Genomic DNA, 19,999 nt, shown 5'->3' on the forward strand with positions numbered 1-19,999 from the left:
AATAATGCACACCGAAGTGTAAATAGTTTATTCTGATATGAAAATGGGTTTTTTTGACACTTGTCACTTCTCAATATTTGTCTCTCACTATATGGCTGTTTACACGGAAAATTTTTCTAAATGCTCCTCTCAGTAAAGGGGAAGTCAGAAAATCGAATAAATAACTGACTGAATAAATAATGTTCATTGACCAAATTAGAATATCTATAGCTAGTTGTACAGGCGCTATCGAGGTTCCATGGCACAGTGAATTTTAAAACATCTTAATTATATAACAACCTCATACTTGTATGTCAGTTCTTTTTATATTAGTATCAAAGGAATATACAAAAGGATATACATGACACAGTCATGGCATTGAGTTATAATTTTTTTTTGTTTATATATGCATTCATTTAAACGGCACAAATAAGACTGAGTTGAAATTAATATTATATTCTGTTCAATCTAAGCTACACAATAGTGGTCCAGTAAATAGAGCAAGGCATTACACTCAGAAAAAATTAGCAATATTGAGTAGTTTAACCTACAGGAATTCCTCTTACTGCTTTCTGCAGATCCTGGAGCTGACATTACTGAAGGAAGGAAAGTAAACAGTAGTACACAGAAGCACAGTATTGGTCGAGTCACAACCCCAGTTACCAAGCTGTTCCGGCAATCTGCATCTTTTCAAAACAAAAGAAAAAGACAGGACTGTGGTGTCAGGCAAGCATAACACACAATGTTAGTTTTTCATGGCTCGCGCAGATATCCCATACAAAATCTAAATGTGATCTGTCAAGAGATTTGCAATAGTAGCAATATACACGTTGGAACATACCACACATTGTTTTAAAGGGTAGGGGATTAGGGAAAAGGCACCAAACAATCTTTAATCATGTTTTAGAAAAAACACAATTACGTGAAGACAATCAAAATTTCAATTTTTAAAATATAATAAAAAAAGTGTGCTGGAATTATAGCATACATAATTCTCATTTGCAATTTGAGCTTAAAACGTCTACATCCCACCTGCACACATTTCCCGAGCCCCAATTCAAATGTGTATAGGCTGGTGTGAATGCAAAACAATCCTGGCTACTACCATTATAATATACACTAGTCCTATTTTTGGTGTTAAGTGTTAACAGATTTAAAAGCTAAAAATCACTGTGTAAATGTTTTTTTCATTCATAGAATCCTTAGTGTGGAAACAGGCCATTTGGCCCAACAAGTCCACACTGCCCCTCTGAAGAGCAACCCACCCAGACCTAATGCTCCTGCATTTCCCTTGTCTAACCCACCTAACCTAAACATCCCTGAACACTACGGGCAACTTAGCATAGCCAATCCACCTAGCCTGCATATCTTTGGACTGAGGGGGGAAACTGGAGCACCTGGAGGAAACCCACATAGACAGTTGCCTGAGGCTGGAATCGAACCTGGGTCCCTGGCGCTGAGAGGCAGCAGTCCTAACCACTGAGCTACCATGCCACCGGGTATCCATTCACAGGATGTGGGTATTGTTGCCTGGACCAGCATTTCTTGTCTATTACCAGTTGTGCTCAAGAAGGTAGTGGCCTTCTTGAGTTACTGCAGTCCATGTATTGTAGGTGGACCCACAACGTGGTTAGGAAAAGAATTCCAGGATTTTGACAGAAGGAATGTTGATATATTTTCAAGTTTTGGATGTGAACTTGTAGGTGGTGGTTTGCCCATATATGTTGTACCCTTGACGTTCTAGATAGCAGTGGTTGTGGGTTTTGAAGGTGGTAAGGAGCTTAATGAACTTCTGCAGTGCATCTTGTGAGACACACTGCTGCTACTGAGCATCGGTGAAGTGAAGGAATTCTTGGATGTGGTGCTAATCATGTAGGTTTTGTCGTGGATGGTGTTAAACTTGAGTACTGATGGCACTTCATTCATTCAAGCAAGTGGGGAGTATTACATACACTCCTGGCTTATGGCTTATAGCTGGTGGACAGGCTTTGGTCGAGTAAGGCAATGGGAGATACTAGTTGCAGAATTCGAAGCCTCTGACCTGCTCTTGTGGCCACTACATTTATATGGCTAATCTAGTTTACTTTCTGATCAATGCTAACCCCCAGAATGTTGACAGTGGAGGAAGCAGTGATTATAACACCACTGAATATCAAGGGATGATGGTTAGAGTCTCCCCTTTTGGAAGATGGTCATTGCTTCACACTTGTGCTGTGTGAATATTACTTGTTGTCACTTTTCAGCCCAAGCCTCAATATTGTCCAGGTATTGCTGCATTTAGAAGTGGGCTGTTTCAGTATCTAATGTTCCAATTCTACTTTTTTCTTAAATTACCGAATTTGAGCTTATTTCTATTTCTGCGATAATTCTTTAAACATCACAAGTATTTATGATACCATAATTTATTATTTCATTTTTTACAGATCATTATCTGTGTAAGTGTACAGGAGAATCCATTTGGTCCATTAACTTAAAAAAGGTGCATGTTTTATGGCACCTGAACAAGTTTCCATTTTAGTAGCACTTTGTGGTTAGCAGAGCAATTCCTTGCTGACATGGACTTGACATAATTGCCTATTTGAACTACACTACATCCAAACTACAATATTGGAACTAAGTGTTTAAAGAAATGCTTACAAATACAGGCATATTCCACAAAATGTCAATAAAAACTAATTTCATTCTCTACAGATCTAAGGAACATTACCATTTCACGTCACAGTCATGTAAATAAAGAAGAGAGGTCATTGGTGCAGTACTATTGCAGTATTAAAAACTTAAAAACAAAAATAAGTATGTTTCTTACTGCAGATGAAACATGCAACACATAAATTACTGCACTGTACTAGTTAAAATGTGATGTAACAATGAGCTTTCTTTTATTTACTCGTGGGACATGGACATTGCTGGCAGCCCAACATTTATTGTCCATCCCTTGTTGCTGTTGCCCTTGGCGGTGGTAGTGGTGAGCTGCCATCTTAAGCCATTGCAGTCCATGCGCTATAGGTACACACACAATGCCTTAAATGGAGCAAATTCCAGGATTCTGACCTAGCGACAGTGAAGGAACAGTGATGTATTTCTAAGTCAGATGGTGAGAGGGGCTTGGAGGATAACTTGCAGGTGGTGGTGTTCCCATGTATCTGCTGGCCTTGTCCTTCCACATGGAAGTGGTCGTGGGTTTGGAAGGTGCTGTCGAAGGATTTTTGGCTAATTTATGCAGAGTATCTATAAATAGTACACATGGCTTTTATCTTAGATGCTGTCAGCTTCTTGATTGTTGTTGATGCTCCAGGTAAGTGGGGAGTATTCCGTCACAGTCCTGACTTGTGCTCTGTAGATGATAGACAGGCTTGAGTCAGTACGATAGTTACTCGCCATAGTATTCATAGCCTCTGCTCTTGCAGCCACTGCGTTCATGTGGTGAGTCCAGTCTGGTCAATGATAACCCCAAGGATGTTAATCGTGGGAGATTCAGTAATGGTAACATTATATGTCTAGGGGGGTGGTGGTTAGATTGCCTCTTATTGGAGGTGGTCATTATCTGGCATTTGTGTAGCACGAATATTACTTGCTACTTGTCAACTCAAGCCAGGATATGATCCAGATTGCATTGCATTTGAACATAGACTGCTTCTCTAAGAAAGTCATGAATGGTCCTGAATGTTGTACAATCGTTGGCAAACATCCTGACTTCTGACCTTATGATGGAGGGAAGGTCACTGATGAAGCAGCTGAAGGTTGCTAGGCCTAAGACACTAGCCTGAGGAACTCCTGAGAGATGGCCCTGGAGTTGAGATGACTGATCTCCAACAACCGCATCTGTTTTACTACAAGCCAGGATATCACTTCAACGAGCAGAGAGTTTGCTCCAGCTGAGTCTTAGCAAAACTGAAATCAATGTGACACTGTCAAATACAGTCTTGATGTCAAAGGCAGTCATTCTCACCTCACCGCTGGAATTCAACTCTTTTGTTGATATTTGAATCAAGGCTGTAATGAGGTCAGGTGCCGAGTGATCCTGGCAGAATCCAAAAACTGGACGTTAGTCAGCACATTGTTGTTGAGCAGGTGCCATTTGATAGCACTGTTGGCAACACCTTCTATCACTTTACTAATAAGTTAGGGGATTGAGACTAGACTGATGCAACAGTAATTGGCCAGGTTGATTTTGTCCTGCTTTTTGTGTACAAGTCATATCTGGTCCACTTTCCACATTGTCAGGTAGATGGCAGTCTTGCAACTGTCCTGGAATGACCGGCTAGGGTAGTGGCACATTTTGGAGCACGAGTCTTTAGTACTTATTACTGGAATGTTGTCAGGGCCTATAACCATTGCAGTCTCCAGTGCCTTCAATTATTTCTTGTTATTATGTGGAATGAATTGAATTGGTTGAAGACTGGCATCTGGGATGCTGGGGAATACTGGAGGAAATAGGACATTAGAAAAAGACTGAAACAAGAGCAGATCCTACAGCCCTTCAAGCCTGCTCAGCCATTTAATATGATAGTTTACCTGGTTGTGGTCTGAACTCCACATTCCCATCTATCCCTAGTAAAGCTCAATCTCTTGTCCAATAAAAATCTAACTCAGCATGGAACAAATTCAATAACCTGGACTCTTGGTAAGAGAATGCCACCTTCTCAACCCCCTCAGAGGGGAGCTTTCTCCTTATCTGTATCTTAAAAATGGAGTTCTCGCATTGCGAAACTGGCATCAATAAGATCTTCGTTGACTTTCCATCTCAACTCCACGTTCCAGCACTACCATATCCTTCAATTCTCTTAGTACTGCAGAATCTATTGACTTCTATTAGAAGTGAATATACTCAGCATCTGAGCATTCACAGATCTCTGGTGTTCAGAATTTTAAAGATTAAAATCCCTTTCAAGGAGGAGATTTCTCATTTCAGTCCTAAATGAGTGTTCCCTTGTTCTGAAATTATGACCAATTTGCTAGATTTCGCAGGGAGGGGAAATATATTTTCAGCATACACCTGACAATGCGCCTTGAGAATTTTATTTCAATTACATTGCATCTCATTCTTCTAAACTCTAGGGAATATAAACCTAGTCTTTGTAACTTCTCATCATAGGATAATCTCCTCAGCCTAGGAATCAGTCCTATGAACCTCCACCATATATCCTTTCCGAAAAGGAAATATTTTCTGATGTAAAGTAACTAAAACATGGATCGTGGGGACTGACCATACAAATGCCCTTTCTTTAATTATACACCAACCAATAAATTTGGTAACAGAACTAATTGTCTTCTTAATTGCACATTGCACCTGCATGCTAACTTTGGGATTCGTATACAAGGAGACCAGGTCCCTCTGAATGCAAGCATTTCTTCCTCTTGCACCATTCAAAAAAAACAATACACTTTGTTTTACTTATCAAAGCAGATAGCTGCAGACTTTTACACATTACAATCTATCTGCCACTCATGCAACTTCTCTCCATACAGCCTCTTTGCATCCTTCTCACCACTTTCTTTCCAACTTAACTTTGCATTATTAGCATATTACAATACAATCAGTGCACTGGTCCAACCACTAATCCTTGCAAGATCCACTGGTTTTAGCTGCCAAACTCAAAGTCCCATCTACTTTTACACTTTTCTGTACATTAACCAATCCTTGGTTAATATATTACCCCAATTCCATGAGTCCTAATTTTGTAAAATTACCTTTTTGTGTTTTTTTTAATTCATTTATGGGATGTGGACATAGTTGATTGGGTCAGCATTAATTGTCCATTCTGTCTGTCATATCAAATGCTCTTTGAAATTTCAAACACTAACTTGATTGAATTTTTTGAAAAAGTTACAAAGGGAATTGAGGAGGGCAGAGCAGTGGACATGCTCTATATGGACTTCACTAAGATATTTGACAAGGTTCCTCATGGTAGACTGGTTAGTAACGTTAGATCACATGGAATACAGGGAGAACCAGCCATTTGGATATAGAACTGGCTCGAAGGAAGAAGATAGAGGGTGGCGGTGAAGGGTTGCTTTTCAGACTGGAGGCCTGTGACCATCGATGTGCCACAAAGATCGGTGCTGGGTGGCTGCTTTTTGTCATTTAGAAATTATTTGGATGTGAACGTAGGAGGTATGGTTAGTAAGTTTGCAGATGACACCAAAATTGGTGGTTTAGTGGACAGTGAAGGAGGTTACCTCCAGAGTACAATGGGATCTTGATCAGATGAGCCGAGGAGTGGCAGACGGAGTTTAATTTAGATAAAAGAGAGTTGTTGAATTTTGAGAAGGCAAATCAGGGCAGGACTGATACACTTAACAGTAACATCCTGGGAAGTGTTGCTGAACAAAGAAACCTTGGAATGCACGTTCAAAATTCCTTGAAACTAGAGTCACAGGTAGACAGGATAGCAAAGAAGGCATTTGATATGCTTGCCTTTATGAGTCAGTGCACTGAGTACAGGAGTTGGGAGGTCAGAGGCTGTACAGGACACTGGTTAGACCATTTCTGAAATACTGTGCGCAATTCTGGTCTCCCTGCTATAAGGAGGATGTTGCAAAACTTGAAAGGGTTCAGAAAAAATTTACAAGGATGTTGCCAGGGTTGGACGGTTTGAGCTATAGGGAGAGGCTGAATAGGCTGCGGCTATTTTCCCTGGAGCATCAGAGGCTGTGAGGTGATCTTACAGAGGTTTTGTAAAATTATGAGGGGCACGGATACGGTGAATACACTTTTCCCTGGGGTCGGAAGAGTCCAAAGTTAGAAGGCATAGGTTTAAGGTGAGGGGAAAGATGTAAAAGGACCTAAGGGGCAACCTTTTCACGCAAGAGGGTGGTACGTGTATGGAATGAGCTGCCAGAGGAGACTGATACGATTATAACATTTAAAAGGCATCTGGATGGGTATATGAATAGGAAGCATTTAGAGGGATATGGGCCAAATGCTGGCAAATAGGACTAGATTAATTTAGGATATCTGGTTGGCATGGATGAGTTGGACCGAAGGGTTTGTTTCCGTGCTTTACAGCTCTATGACTCTATACATCCACTGGTTTCCCCTTTTCCATCTTATTAGTTGCATCAACAAAAAGCTCCTAATACATTTGTAAAACATGATTTCCTTTCCATAAATCCTTGCCAATTCTGCTTAATAATATGGTTTTCTAAGTGCTTTGCATCAGGCCCCAATAATATATTACGTTTTGATGGTAGGTTCTCTTTTCTGTCTTCTTCCTCTCTCAAGCATGGTATTATGCATGTTATCTGCCGATCTTTAGGGAGTGTTCTAGACTTGGAATTTTGGAAGACCAAAAGCATAGACAATCTCTGGGGCTGCTGCTTTGAAAACATCAGGTTGTCAGGTCTAAATAGATTTTCTGCTCTTAGCCTTATTATTTTTTCAGTATTTATTTACTTTCATTAATCTCTTCCATTTATTTTTCAAATGTTTATGATCTATGCATTATATCTTTTGCCAACTTACTTTCATTTTCTCTTTGCTCATCAAATTCTTGCTCTTCTCTTGCTGAAATTTAATTTGCCTCAATCCTCAAGCAGATAAATCATTTTTGGCAACATAAGTCTTTTGATCTAATGTTTTTAACTCCTTGTTAGGCACAGTTAGTTAACATTTTCCTTGTGGTGCTTTTCTGCCTTTAGAGGAATTTTTATTTGTCAATTTTAATTCTTTAAACATGAGCCATTGCTTACCCACATTGTTTTAAAAATATAGTTCCCAATCTACCTTAGCAACCCCATCCTTCTTTATTTGATTTGATGAGATTTAAGATCTAATTTTGGATTTAATTAAATAGCGTTCAAAGCCAATATAAAATTCCACCATGATATGGTCACTCTTCTCTAAAGGCCCCTTTGAGGTTATAAGTTAACCTTTCCCATTGCACAACACAAGAAAACTTATTCCAGTTGATTATTTGGCATAGCAATCACAAAATGTATTTTATAATACATTTTATCTAAATGCCATGAACCTGTCCTCCTGCTTACCCAGTCTATATGAAGCTTAAAGTCCTCCAATTACTATATTAGTCTTATTACTCCAATCTCCTGATTTATATTCACATGCTTCACTATAATTTCTGCATAAAACTTAAACAACTCCAATGCTTTCTGCTCTTTTGTTTGTTTTTATTTTTAGCTCCACTAAACTTATTCTACTACTTATCTCTTCTGGTGGCCAGAGGCATTTTTGCACAGAAAGTCATTTGCTGGCCTGGCAGAAGGGAGATCCCAAATTGACCCTGCATGCTGTCCTTCACACTATTCAGGAAAGATGGGATGTAATCCTGAGGGTCAATAGGAGGAGATGACCCAGTTTGTTTAGATAGGCAAAGAGATGGAGATTGCAGAGAAGGTAGCAGCAATCATGCAGAGAACCAGGCTGCAGTGCTACAAGGATGTTAAATGACATTCTGCCATGGTGTGTATCCCACTCTGCATTCATTGGAGGTTATCAGACAAGTACAAGAGTGCAGCTGTTATGGAAGGAGAGCTACAATGTTGGTAGCAATGGGGGCAAATCTGTAGCAGCATGTAAGGGCTTGTTTATATCTTAATGCACTTCATTCCATGCTCAGATTCATTTTTGAGATGGAGCAGTCTAACACGCTCCAGTTCTCAAAACTTTAGTTCAGAAATCCGATAACGGTTTCTCCACTATTTCCATCCCAAACCTAACTTCACCAGTCAACATACAAGTTTGACTTTTATAGTTCTTGTAATAGGGCCCTAGCTTTTTGTTCACCTAGAAATCATAGAAAACATATAGAAATAGAGCACAAAGCTATCCTGTAGGACAGTAGCAAGCTTGATCTGGTAATTGTTTGTGGTCTATTATGCAAACTTGCAAATAACCTAAGGACCATCAGTTTCAGACTTCGAAGTGTTCAGTCTGCCTTTCCAGAATAATTTGAAACAAAGTATCTCAGATGTGAACAATAGGCTAAGCAAGTCATTCATACTGCTACCAATAAATTGGTGTATGTGTGGTCAATTCCCCTAACAGGATGTTGCATCTTTGCAAAAAGGCACTGATATCATGCATGACATTCAGTTGGTTGACAATCAAAGTCAGTAAAATACCAGAGTTGTGCCATGCGTTCAAACGATTGGCTTTCGAATCAAACAACATATTCCTTTAGCTGTCCACAATAGGCAGAAAACAGGCTGGTTGAATATGTTGGTTATTAAAGCATATAATTTCTTGTTAATACTTCAAGGATTCAGAACCAATAGTTCCCCATTGTTTTCTCGATGGTAACACTTCAATAAATCAGAGCCAATTAATCAGTAAACCTGTACCTTTTCTCTGGTGATATAAATGGTGATCTTTAGAAATTTGAACTATTTGCATTTGTCCTGATGAGTGCAAGACAAAAAGTTTCAGTAACATTTATTTTCAGCAACAGTTAGAATCTTTCATAAATCCTGAGAGAACAGACCAACATTTTGGAAGTGTAAAATTATTTCTATAGTTAAAAATTCAATTTTGAACATAAAATTTTTAAAAACCACAAGTCATTACGATATCTCTAATCTAAAGAAGTCATGCAATATTCCATCCATTATTTTGTATAATACTTACTCATTGTACAACCTTAAAAAATAAATCAGTAAATGAATATATTTTTATAACCCATTGCTTTATTATAGACTTGTACAAGAAACCCAACACCCAATTCAAGTAGAACAATGTTCTGCTCTAAAGGAGTGCAAACCATAGTGATTTTCTACATCAGCTAGTGAACAGCAAACAAATTTGTTGATCTGTAGTTCATAAATCCAACGTATAAAGTGAGGCAAGAGTTTTGCTTTTCTAAAAAGAAAGTATATTCCTTGAAATACAACATACACATTGAGAAATAGGACACAAATTACAATTCACAATTCCACAGAGTTTTCAAACTCAACCACGCCATTGTGATACAAATAGCAATTGTCGTGGTCAAAGTCAAGCTTTGAAAATAAAACCTATATACTTAAGATATCATAGATCAAAACTAAAAACCTAAAACATGTAAATCCATTATTCTATTATTTTACTATCTAAAGCAAATTAGCTTCCTGCAAATGGATTGTTTTCAGAGTAAAAGTACAAGTAGGGTAAAGGTGCCACAGGGGTCAGTGATTTGGCTCTAGGTATTCACAAATTATATCAACAATTTGGATGAGGAGGTCAAGTGTAATACTATCAAGTTTGCGGACGACAAAACCAGGTGAGAGTGACAATGGTGAAGAGGACAGAGGCGCTTCAGGGCAATTTAGACAAGTTTGAATGCGTAGGCAAATACGTGGCAGATGCAGCATAATATAGATTAATGTGGAGTTGTCCTTTTTTAGTAGGAAAAATACAATGCCAGTGTATTATACTGGGAAACGTAGATGTACAAGAGGGCTTGGGTGTCTTTAACACGAGTCGTTGAAAGCAAACAATCAAGGCGACAAGCGGTATGCTGGCATTCATTGCAATAGCATTTGAGTACAGCAGCAAGGAAGCCTGAATGCAACGGTATAAGACCTTAAGACCACAGTTTTGGTCTCCTTGTGCAAGAATACAGAGGCCATGGAAGGAGCGCAAATAAGTTTTACAAGGCTGATTTCTGTGATGACAGATTTGTCCTGAAGAGAGATTGGGTTGCCTGTAATCACTGAGGTGTAGAGACCATGCATGTAATTAGTGACTTGCTAGCACATGCCAGAAATCAGAGCAATAGATATCAGCATATTCTATGCCTTATCCTTTTTGCCTTCAGGAATATTCCTCCTAACAGCCAGAAAGTTTTTTTTCTTAAAGTAAATCTCTGCAGAGAGAAATGTGTTTTTCTCATTTCCTAAAGAGTGTGTGCGTGTGTTTTGGATTATTTAGAGGGATATAAACTTTTACTGTGTATATTAACCAGCTAATGCATCTTCCGAACAAATTTTGTTTTTCTAATAAAACAATTCATTTTTTAAAAAATTATCAACTAGATTTCTTTAATAATTTAAAACCTGATATAGATAAACCACTCTGGTAACTGGGAAAAATATTTTGATTGTGTTGTGATCTATGGAGTAATAGTACTAGACAGTGCTCCTCCAGCCTTGCTTGTAACAAGACATTACGGGAATAATTAATGTAATTAATGATTTTTTCCTATTGGCACAAAAAGGACCTTAAAATGTTGCTTTAGTTTTGCTTACTAATCAAAACTTAGCAAAATATGAGATCTGTAAATTGATTTTATTACAAGCAGTACTTTAAGTACAAATTCATTGTTCTGTTGACCAAACAGGCATTATAACTTCAAAATGGACTGACTGGCCAATATTTGTGCAATGTCTGACCAAATTAACACCACAAAGGTGCAAAAATATATAAGTACCAGCACAATAGCATTTGAAAAATTTAAAAAAAAACACAAAAATACAAAGAGTAGGACAAAAAGTGATGTGGAAATTTGTTAGCATGATCATAAGATTGTTCAGATCATTAGGTGTTATGACATATGGAACTATAAAGGTGTTTCAAAAAATTTAGTAAAATGTAATTTGAAAGACAAAATCTAAAAACATTGCATGAAAAAATTAGCATTTTATTTAGCATTAAGCATATTCTCCAGTGTTCTTCTGTGGAGAGATCTGGACCTAGTTTAATAATGCTTCATACCATCACATGATTTTTCTCCCCTTATTACCTTTGTATTACAGGTCACATGCTAAGTAATCAGCTGCATAATACAGCCTGTTAAAATGGAGTAAAGTTAGACCATTTCAATGTCCAAAGAACTGAATACAGTAAATACTAACATCTGCAAAGGTCACTGAACTTCTGTACAAATAGAATACTGCAGATGCTAAAGATCTGAAATAAAAACAAAATGCTGGAGAAACCCAGCAGGTCTTACATCATCTGTAAAGAGGGAAACAGTTAACATTTTCAGTTCAATAGGAGTCTTTTTCAGAAGCAAAGGAGGCTGGAAATGATCAACTTTATAATGTTACAAAGTAGGATGAGACGCAAGTAGAACAGATGGTGAAGGTGTCCAGAGAAAAAGACAGAGTTCCAATGGTAGTAATAATTTTCTCATTTCTGCTTCCTGTCTTTTTTTTTTGCTATCTTTAGCTTCTTAATTCTCTCATCTTCAAGCTGCTTTAACTCTAATTGAATATCACCTGATTTCGATAGTCACTCCCCAGAATACAAAGCAAGTAAACTATTGTATTGTATTTGTATAATACTCATTTTTGCATCTTGTGTTTCTCTTGTACTTGTTTCTTCTATTTCCTTTAAATAAAAATGCCATGCCAACGCCTCAATGATCTCTTCCTTGATAGCTCTGCCAGGCAATGCTACCTCCAGTTTATTTGCCAAGTCAATTAGCCTGATCTTTGAATGATCCTTTAAGACTGCCAAGAACAACTCTGCCACCTGCAGGAAATTCTTTGCTATTTCCAAAGCAATACCTTAAATGCAGTACAGAGCCTGGCTCTTCCTTCTTTACTTTTGTTATTTACTAATATCACATCCAGATCAGCATTGTTTAATGCCTCAAATCAATCATGGCCAAGCTCCCAAATTTTGTTATAACTCACTGAGGGCTTGCTGGAAATCAAGCACTGTTATTACGAAGTCATCACAAAGTTAAGGATTTTTAAATGTACACAGAATTTCTCAATTTAACTGTCATTTAGGTCCAGGTTGACAGAAGCATGGATCAGGTTTCTGCACTTGATGATAATTACTATTTATTACAAATAATTAAACTCTTACTACAGATAAACAACAATGAACTGTTGGCACATAACTATGCTAGTTAAAACTCCAACCACTGAACCACCTACCTGGTCCTTCCTTCTGTTCATATACCCATGTTTATTCTCTGTCTGTGCATGTGTGTAAGGATGAGTTTATAAAGAGGTTAGGGAATTGACCAGTAGAGTTATATGCTGACAGATTATATTTGTTTACCAATAGCTAGAGTCATTTTACATATAATAAATAACAATTCTTGTTAAGTACAGAAACCTGATCCATGCTTTCTGTCAACCTGGGTCTGAAAATTAGGTAAATTAGGGAATTCTGCATATTTAAAAAAAATTTAACTTTTGTGATGATTCCAGGAAAAGCAGGGCTTTATTTCCAGCCCACTACCCCAGTGAGTCACACCAGAGCCAAACAGTTGTTGCAGGCCAGAGGCATTTGTCATTGTTAACTGGTCACTTCACAGACTGATCAGCTACTTGTTGCCCATCAAATGTCCATTCATACACAGGCCCCAGGTTCCAATTCATCTTTATCTAGGCTTTCTCCAATGTTTGCACTAACAGCTGTGTAAACAGTACTTACAATGAATGTCAGGTAACTTGTTTTTTTTAAAAAAAAGTATAGTAATCCTTCAATCTTTGGCTTTTAAAACAGTTCTTTTCCCATTTCAGTTCACAATTAAAAAAATATTAAAAGAAACAGTACTTATGTAAGAGATAGTAAGAACTACCAATACTAGAGTCAGAGGTAACAGTGTGGAGCTGGAGGAGCACAGCGGGCCAGGCAGCAAAAGAGCAGGAAAGTTGACGTTTTGGGTCGGGACCCTTCTTCAGAAATGGGAGAGGGGGAAGGGAGCTCTGAAATAAATAGACAGGAGGGGTGGGGCTGGGGAAGGTAGTTGGGACGGTGATAGGTGAGTGCAGGTAGGGGTTGGTCAGTGGGATGGGGGTAGGGAGATTTTGAAACTGGTAAAGTCCACATCGAGACCATTGGGTTGTAGGTTCCCAAGTCTGAACAGGAGGTGCTACTCCTCCAGTTTCTAGGTGGTGTCATTGTGACACTGGAGGCGGCCCAGGATGGACATGTCGCCCAGGGAGTGGGAGGGGGAGTTGAAATGGTTCGCAATGGAAGACATTGATTTCAACATCAGATCATAAACACTGTCCTTCATTTTGATTCACCTCCGCACTTCGCTCTCCCTAATGTCTTGTTTACATGGGTTTGCTTTCTGCAGACCAGATCTTTTTCCTGCAATTAACTCCTATCACTAACACCTATTCTGAATTTATATCTCAATCTACTATCAGGACTCTATTTGCATTTTTCATTGGGCACCCTTACCATCCTATATGTTTGCTCCCCTTTTCCTTTGTCAATAGCATAAAGAAACATTATTTGCCACCCCCTTTCAGATCCAAAGCAGAAGCATGTTGGTCTTCTCTCTCTCTCTCTCTCTCTCTCTCTCTCTCTCTCTCTCTGCTGGATTTTTCCAGAAATTTGTTTTTAATCTCTGAAATTTTATTATTGCAATTTATGAGACCAACAGAACTGAATTCAAATTCTGTCTTACAATCACAATATCTTTACATACAAGCGTAAGTGCAAACTACTTCAATTGACCTTTGGACTCACACCTAGCGCACTTTTGAGTTATAAAATCATGAAAACAAGAGTTGCCCAATCTCTCAAATTCTACTTTCAAAGAAAGACAAAGCTCAACTACAATATACAACACTCGTGATGGGACTAAATGTTCTTGCAGAAAGACCCATAATTCTACACATTATTTACTTCAGAATTTGCTGGAATAGAGCATCTGGCAAGGTATCCATTTTCTGGCACCTTCCAGTGAAAAATTGTTTTGCACTGTAACTTTCTGAAAATGGAAGCTGATAATGGGACAGCAATGGAGCACTTGGAACATTAATGAGCGATTTTCAACTGATTAAATTTAAAGGATAAGTAATGAAACAAGGATGGTTGAAGAGGAAGATAAATTTGAGTCACATCAAGGAAAGAGAAATTGAGATGGAAAGAAAGATAGATCAAGTGACATAAAAAAAGAGAAAACAAAACAAAAGAAAAACTTAACCTTTGACAGAGTTTATAATATTTGATTGTTCACATATAGAACTAAAATTCAATAATTCAATATGATCCTTTTCTACACTAGTTATCATGCTTTTAAAAAGGTAAGAAACAGTTAAGTTCTGGCTTGAACTTTCTGCAGTGAATTTAGGGACAATAACACAAGAAAGATGACATCTTGGCTAATCAAGGAGGCTGGGAACATTCATGAAGTTATAAATGGGTTTTGGCCAAGTTGCTGAGCCAGTGTGCAAATATTAGTCACACCACTGCACATCATAATGCTCTAACTTTAATCACACACTGAAGTATTTGAAGGTTTCTTTATCCCCATTGCCAGTTTGTACATCTCTTATAAAATTAACTCCCATTTACATTTGAGCATTGTCAGACTCAATACATAGAACTGATTTGCACCAAACCCAGTGGAAACAAGATAAATTGCAATCAATTTTTCTCAATCTGCACCGATATCATTGTGCTATTGTTCTCCATTTAGAGTTTAAATCCATCCTCCAATTAATTTATATACATCTGGAGTTACTAATACCAGAGCAGACAGAGCTCTTTATTTTAGCAAAAGGTGACTAACGGGTGACCTCACAGGGGTCTTGACAATTCTGAAGGGGTTTAATAGGGCGATTAAGAAAAAAATGTTGTCAGTTTGTGGGGTATTCCAAAATTAGGGGTCATAAATACAAGACAAATAAATTCAAGAAGAAATTCAAGACAAACTTCTTTAATCAAAGTGGTTGGGATGTGCAATCTGCTACCAAGTGAATGAGTATCCTAGGTGCAATCTAGTTTAATTAAGCCCACGAGAGAGAAAGGAATAAGGATATGGTTCAGATGAAGTTGAGGGGAAGGAACTCATGTAAACCATAAACACTATTGTTTTCTCCCTAAAGAGGCCACCAAAGGTGTGTTGCAAAATGCATGAAGCAAAAGAAATAAATGGACCAGCAAGTTCTGGCGATTGCAACTCACCTGAAATCTCCTGAACTTGCTCAGAGATTTTTCAAAATGAATAACAACGATGTGTGTCATTATCGTGCCATTATATGTCATGACACATAATTCCAACGATCCAAGTAATTATAGTCATCCCAATGGAACTATCTTTGCTCAAGTTTTATTTTACTTTTATAATTTTGACGTAAAAGATAACAATAATTTAGAAGCATAAATCCTTTTCCTTTGGAAAAAAGTGTGCATCTGCCTCTTGGATATATTCAGAAGATTAAGTAGTTACGCTTCTAAATTATTGACCATGCAGGATAGTGAATCATTGCATCTGTATTGAATAAGTTTTGTTTTTGATACTAGGCTAATTGTGTTTATTAAGAAACTGTGTTAATTGATCTTGCTGTTTAAAACATGATATAGATTTAATTAGTCATATTGATACTGGAGTAATTATTTTTATTTTATGTTGTGACCCGTGGTGTGGTGGGACTAGAGTGATGGCACACCCTTCCAGCCTAGGTTGTAAGAAATTAGAGCCAATAAATAATAGTACAAGATACCTGATGACCAAATTACTGAGACATAATATTTTTAAAGTGGATTCTTCAATATCCTTTGCACAAATGTATTACATATATTAAATGGAATGTCCACTATTTCCTGCTAATAACTAAAGAAAAAAGTACTCAATACAGAACATGTTAGCTTGGAAGATTCCAATTGATTTACGTAATAAAAGATAGTGGCCAGAAGCAATCAACCGTATAGCTCCAGTGGGGACTTGGAAACTTGTCTAAAACTTTTCAGGAAGTTAAGAGTCGTTAAGTAACCTGATCACAGCAAAAATAGTTTACACAAAACAATCAAGTGCTGTATGATCACAAAGATAACAAAGCTTCCTCCATACACTAAAATTAGGAAAGGAGGAAATAGATATTCAGAACAACTTCAGCTTTTGACTTTGAGCAGTGATTATTACAATGACTATATTAAATTATTATACAGTTACTGTGAAGAGAATTATCCAGATGCAGACTTATTCCAGCATTTACCTTACCTCTAACTAAAATATTCCAACTGGGTCTGCTCAAGGTCTGAACGAGCCAGAAATGGGTAATGCAATTTTTGGTTTTACAAATCAGTGACCATTGACACCATAGATGCCCTGCATGGCATTACTGCCATCGCTGCATGGGTTATACTAAAAATTAACTTTATGGCCGGCAGTGGGTCGGGGCGTGGCTTAGGAATTAAGACCTGATTTTTTGATTCTCCACCAGACCAGAACTTAAGATATGTTTCTATCTTTGTCCATGATATGCAGATGGTGGAGGAGTAGCAGGGCTGAGCCCAGGGCTCATCCACTCCCATTTGCTTTGTCTCTTTTTCTTTTCTTCTTTTTGTTTTTACTCTTTTTCTTTTCTTTGAAGCCTAGAAAGTGGTGGGTGAAGGATGCCGCTTTGACAGCAGCAACGCCAGGATGAGTCAACATGGCTCCACCCCAGGCCGGGGTCTCTTGGCGAGCAAGGAGCAGGGACCGGGCCAATTCCCCTGGCCCAGACTTGCAGGCTGAGCCAAGGATCCAGGAACCTAAAGGAGCAGGACCCGAATGACCGGTGACGGCCTCTGGAGGAGCATCGGATGGTGGACAGGAAATATGGAACCTGCACATTACCGGGCTCACGGTTCCAACTCCGATACAGTGGTCACGAACCGAGACCCCAGAGCCTGTTGTAGAGACCCAGAAGCACATTCCAAAGCCCCTGGCCAGCATCAAGCAGTGACTGGAGGAACAGCAAAGAAGGAAAAGAGAGAAAAATGAACTCTATTTGCAATACAATCTTGCATTACCTTGTGTTTCAACATGGCGCCAGAGTGCAGCAACACTTTGCGTCTAACATGCGAAAAGTCACTTTTCACTGACTTTTATATACGCGACACTAAACTTAAATCTAATTATGACCCTTCAATGAAAAGGGGCACAAAAGTTCAACCACACTTCTTAATAGCTAAAATCAACTGTAAAAGGAATTTTTCCTTTTACAGTTGCTCAGGATCTTTTCAAAGTGGCAAGACAGTGACAGCCATTTGATCAAGTGGTGAAAACGTCATTTTCCCATTAGGATTGTTCACTGCTCCCTTCAAAAGCACACGAGCAATCAATTTATAAACTGGATACAACAGTTGTCCCCGGCAGTAAATCCCTATAAAGTAATCTCTTTGCTATCATAACAGGCATCAAAAGCAAGATAATCAAATAAGAAACCCTACCTTTCAAAGCTTCAATTTTTTTTCTGTTTTGAGAAAAAAAAAAGATGTGAATAAGTGCATGTGGCATTTATAAATGATGCAAATTTCAAGACAACTATTGAAAAATAAAAAAAATCTCTAATAGGATCAGAAGTTTGGCTCAGAGTCAAATAGTACTCAGGGATGTAAAATGTCTAGTTTAACCTTAACGGTGACCTGGGAGGGGGACAGAGTTGGTGGATACAGTGTGGAGTTTGTTCCATTAGGAGAACTGAGCGACATGCATAGATTTTGGAAAATCCAATACTTCATGTAAAATATATTTTAATTGACTACCAAATATCATTTCCTGGTGTCCATGCTAGCTGGCATTATAAAAGGTTTGATCTCCTCAATCAGTCTTCATTTTATAACATTCTCAACACATCTGTGCTTGCAAACTATTCCTCAACCGCTAATTTCACTTCCACCTCTAAAGCCCTTTGAAAATACCTTCACTTCCTAAACCCACATCCATCATTTCTCCAACTGCTTGGTTGAATCTTACTAATCAGATTCCTGCTCATTAGAGCAGTGAGATGACCCCAGCCACAAAGTCTTTTATATGGTCACCCACACCATTCTCTTCTAATGTCTTGCCACTTTTTCTCAGTGAAGTCATACCATCCTTTCTTGGTACCATTGTAGCAAAGTTTACCTCTGGAATGTCAAAGAGCCTATGCCTCAGAAATGGAGCCAGCTACCACTTGTATGCTCACAATACCTATTTCAACCCTTGTACCACTTGTCTCAACTCTTTCACCATCTGTGTTAAGACTGAAGCCATCACCTTTGGCCCCCACCACAAACTCCATATACTTACTACCACTTATATCTATTGCCCAGCCACTATCACAAGTTGATTCTAACAGTGGTCAACTACTACTTATCCAAAATCCTATTCCACATATTAGGTTCCACTCCCTCCAAGTCTTCTGGTGTCCAAATTCACATTCTCATGTTTAAACTGCCTCTGGGCTCTGTGCCTTATATATAAAACATTTCCCCAAAACAGTTTCTTCTCGAATTTCCTCCCAAGATCCTTTTGCTTCTCCACATTTTAATCCTTTGAGGCCTTTCTTAAAACCCAAACTTTAATCGGTCTCCTTTTGCATCTGTGAAGTTATATAAATGCAAATTGTCATTCTCAAGCTTCATCATGTCAACACTGATGTTCCAACAGAATGACACCTCCAACCCATTAATCTGAAAAAAATGACGTAAACCTTAACTTAGGCTCTTTGTCCCATTAGAAACAGGAATGGGCCACATTTCCATGCATCTTCTGACACAACAAGTTGCCATCACTGCTCTTACAGTGGCAAGTCCTTCTCCAATTCAAAAAACATCCCAAACTCCTCTTTTGCAAAGAAACTAACTGTCTCCTAATGCCTACATTCTCACTTCAGACATTAACCTGGAGAACCGGGGAACCAAGAAAAAAAAACACAAACAGCCAGAATTCTTACTCCATGAAAGCTTCAAATGATCATCTTCATGCTGCATTGTTCAAGCATTCCCTCAAGTACCAGAAATATAGGCAGTATTGTGTCATAATAAATTTGTATTAGTTACCTCTTTTGTTTCTTGTGGTTTTCCAACTGAATGATCTGTAACTGTTTATATCGCTCAAGTTCACATTGTTCACAGGTATCCTCCAGGTGAAGCAAGTGACCCTCTAACTCTTGAAATTCTGTTTCCAATTCAGCTGCAAAAAAATGAAAAGTAAAAGTAATCAAATCTCAAACAAAATTACTGCTTTGAAAATAATTTTTTGTTCCAACATACAATTGACACAGCACACAAAATGATATGTACTCAATCGAAGTCCACTAAGTCAGGAATCAGTAACAGATAAAGGAAGCAGGTAACAGACCTGACAAAATGAGTAGCTTTGGTAGATAAATCAGATCTGGAGTAGACTAGAAT

The 19,999-nt window shown here is 38.2% G+C and overlaps 1 long non-coding RNA gene across 3 annotated transcripts; it reads right to left on the bottom strand.

Moving 5' to 3' along the window:
• Window positions 1-446: 446 nt before the first annotated feature.
• On the bottom strand, window positions 447-19,773 carry LOC109920959. Of its 3 annotated transcripts, none has more exons than XR_007264089.1 (3): window positions 19,646-19,773; window positions 18,053-18,075; window positions 447-665 (listed from the first exon to the last, which is right to left on the bottom strand). It is a non-coding gene; the product is annotated as an uncharacterized LOC109920959 (long non-coding RNA). The 3 variants fall into 3 exon arrangements; XR_007264095.1 differs by lacking the exon at window positions 447-665 and adding an exon at window positions 2,432-3,313; XR_007264093.1 differs by lacking the exon at window positions 447-665 and adding an exon at window positions 16,323-17,565.
• Between the last annotated feature and the right edge of the window lie 226 nt (window positions 19,774-19,999).

Source organism: Rhincodon typus, chromosome 2 (genome assembly GCF_021869965.1).
Source record: "Rhincodon typus isolate 14 chromosome 2, sRhiTyp1.1, whole genome shotgun sequence".
Classification (NCBI taxonomy): Eukaryota; Metazoa; Chordata; class Chondrichthyes; order Orectolobiformes; family Rhincodontidae; genus Rhincodon; species Rhincodon typus.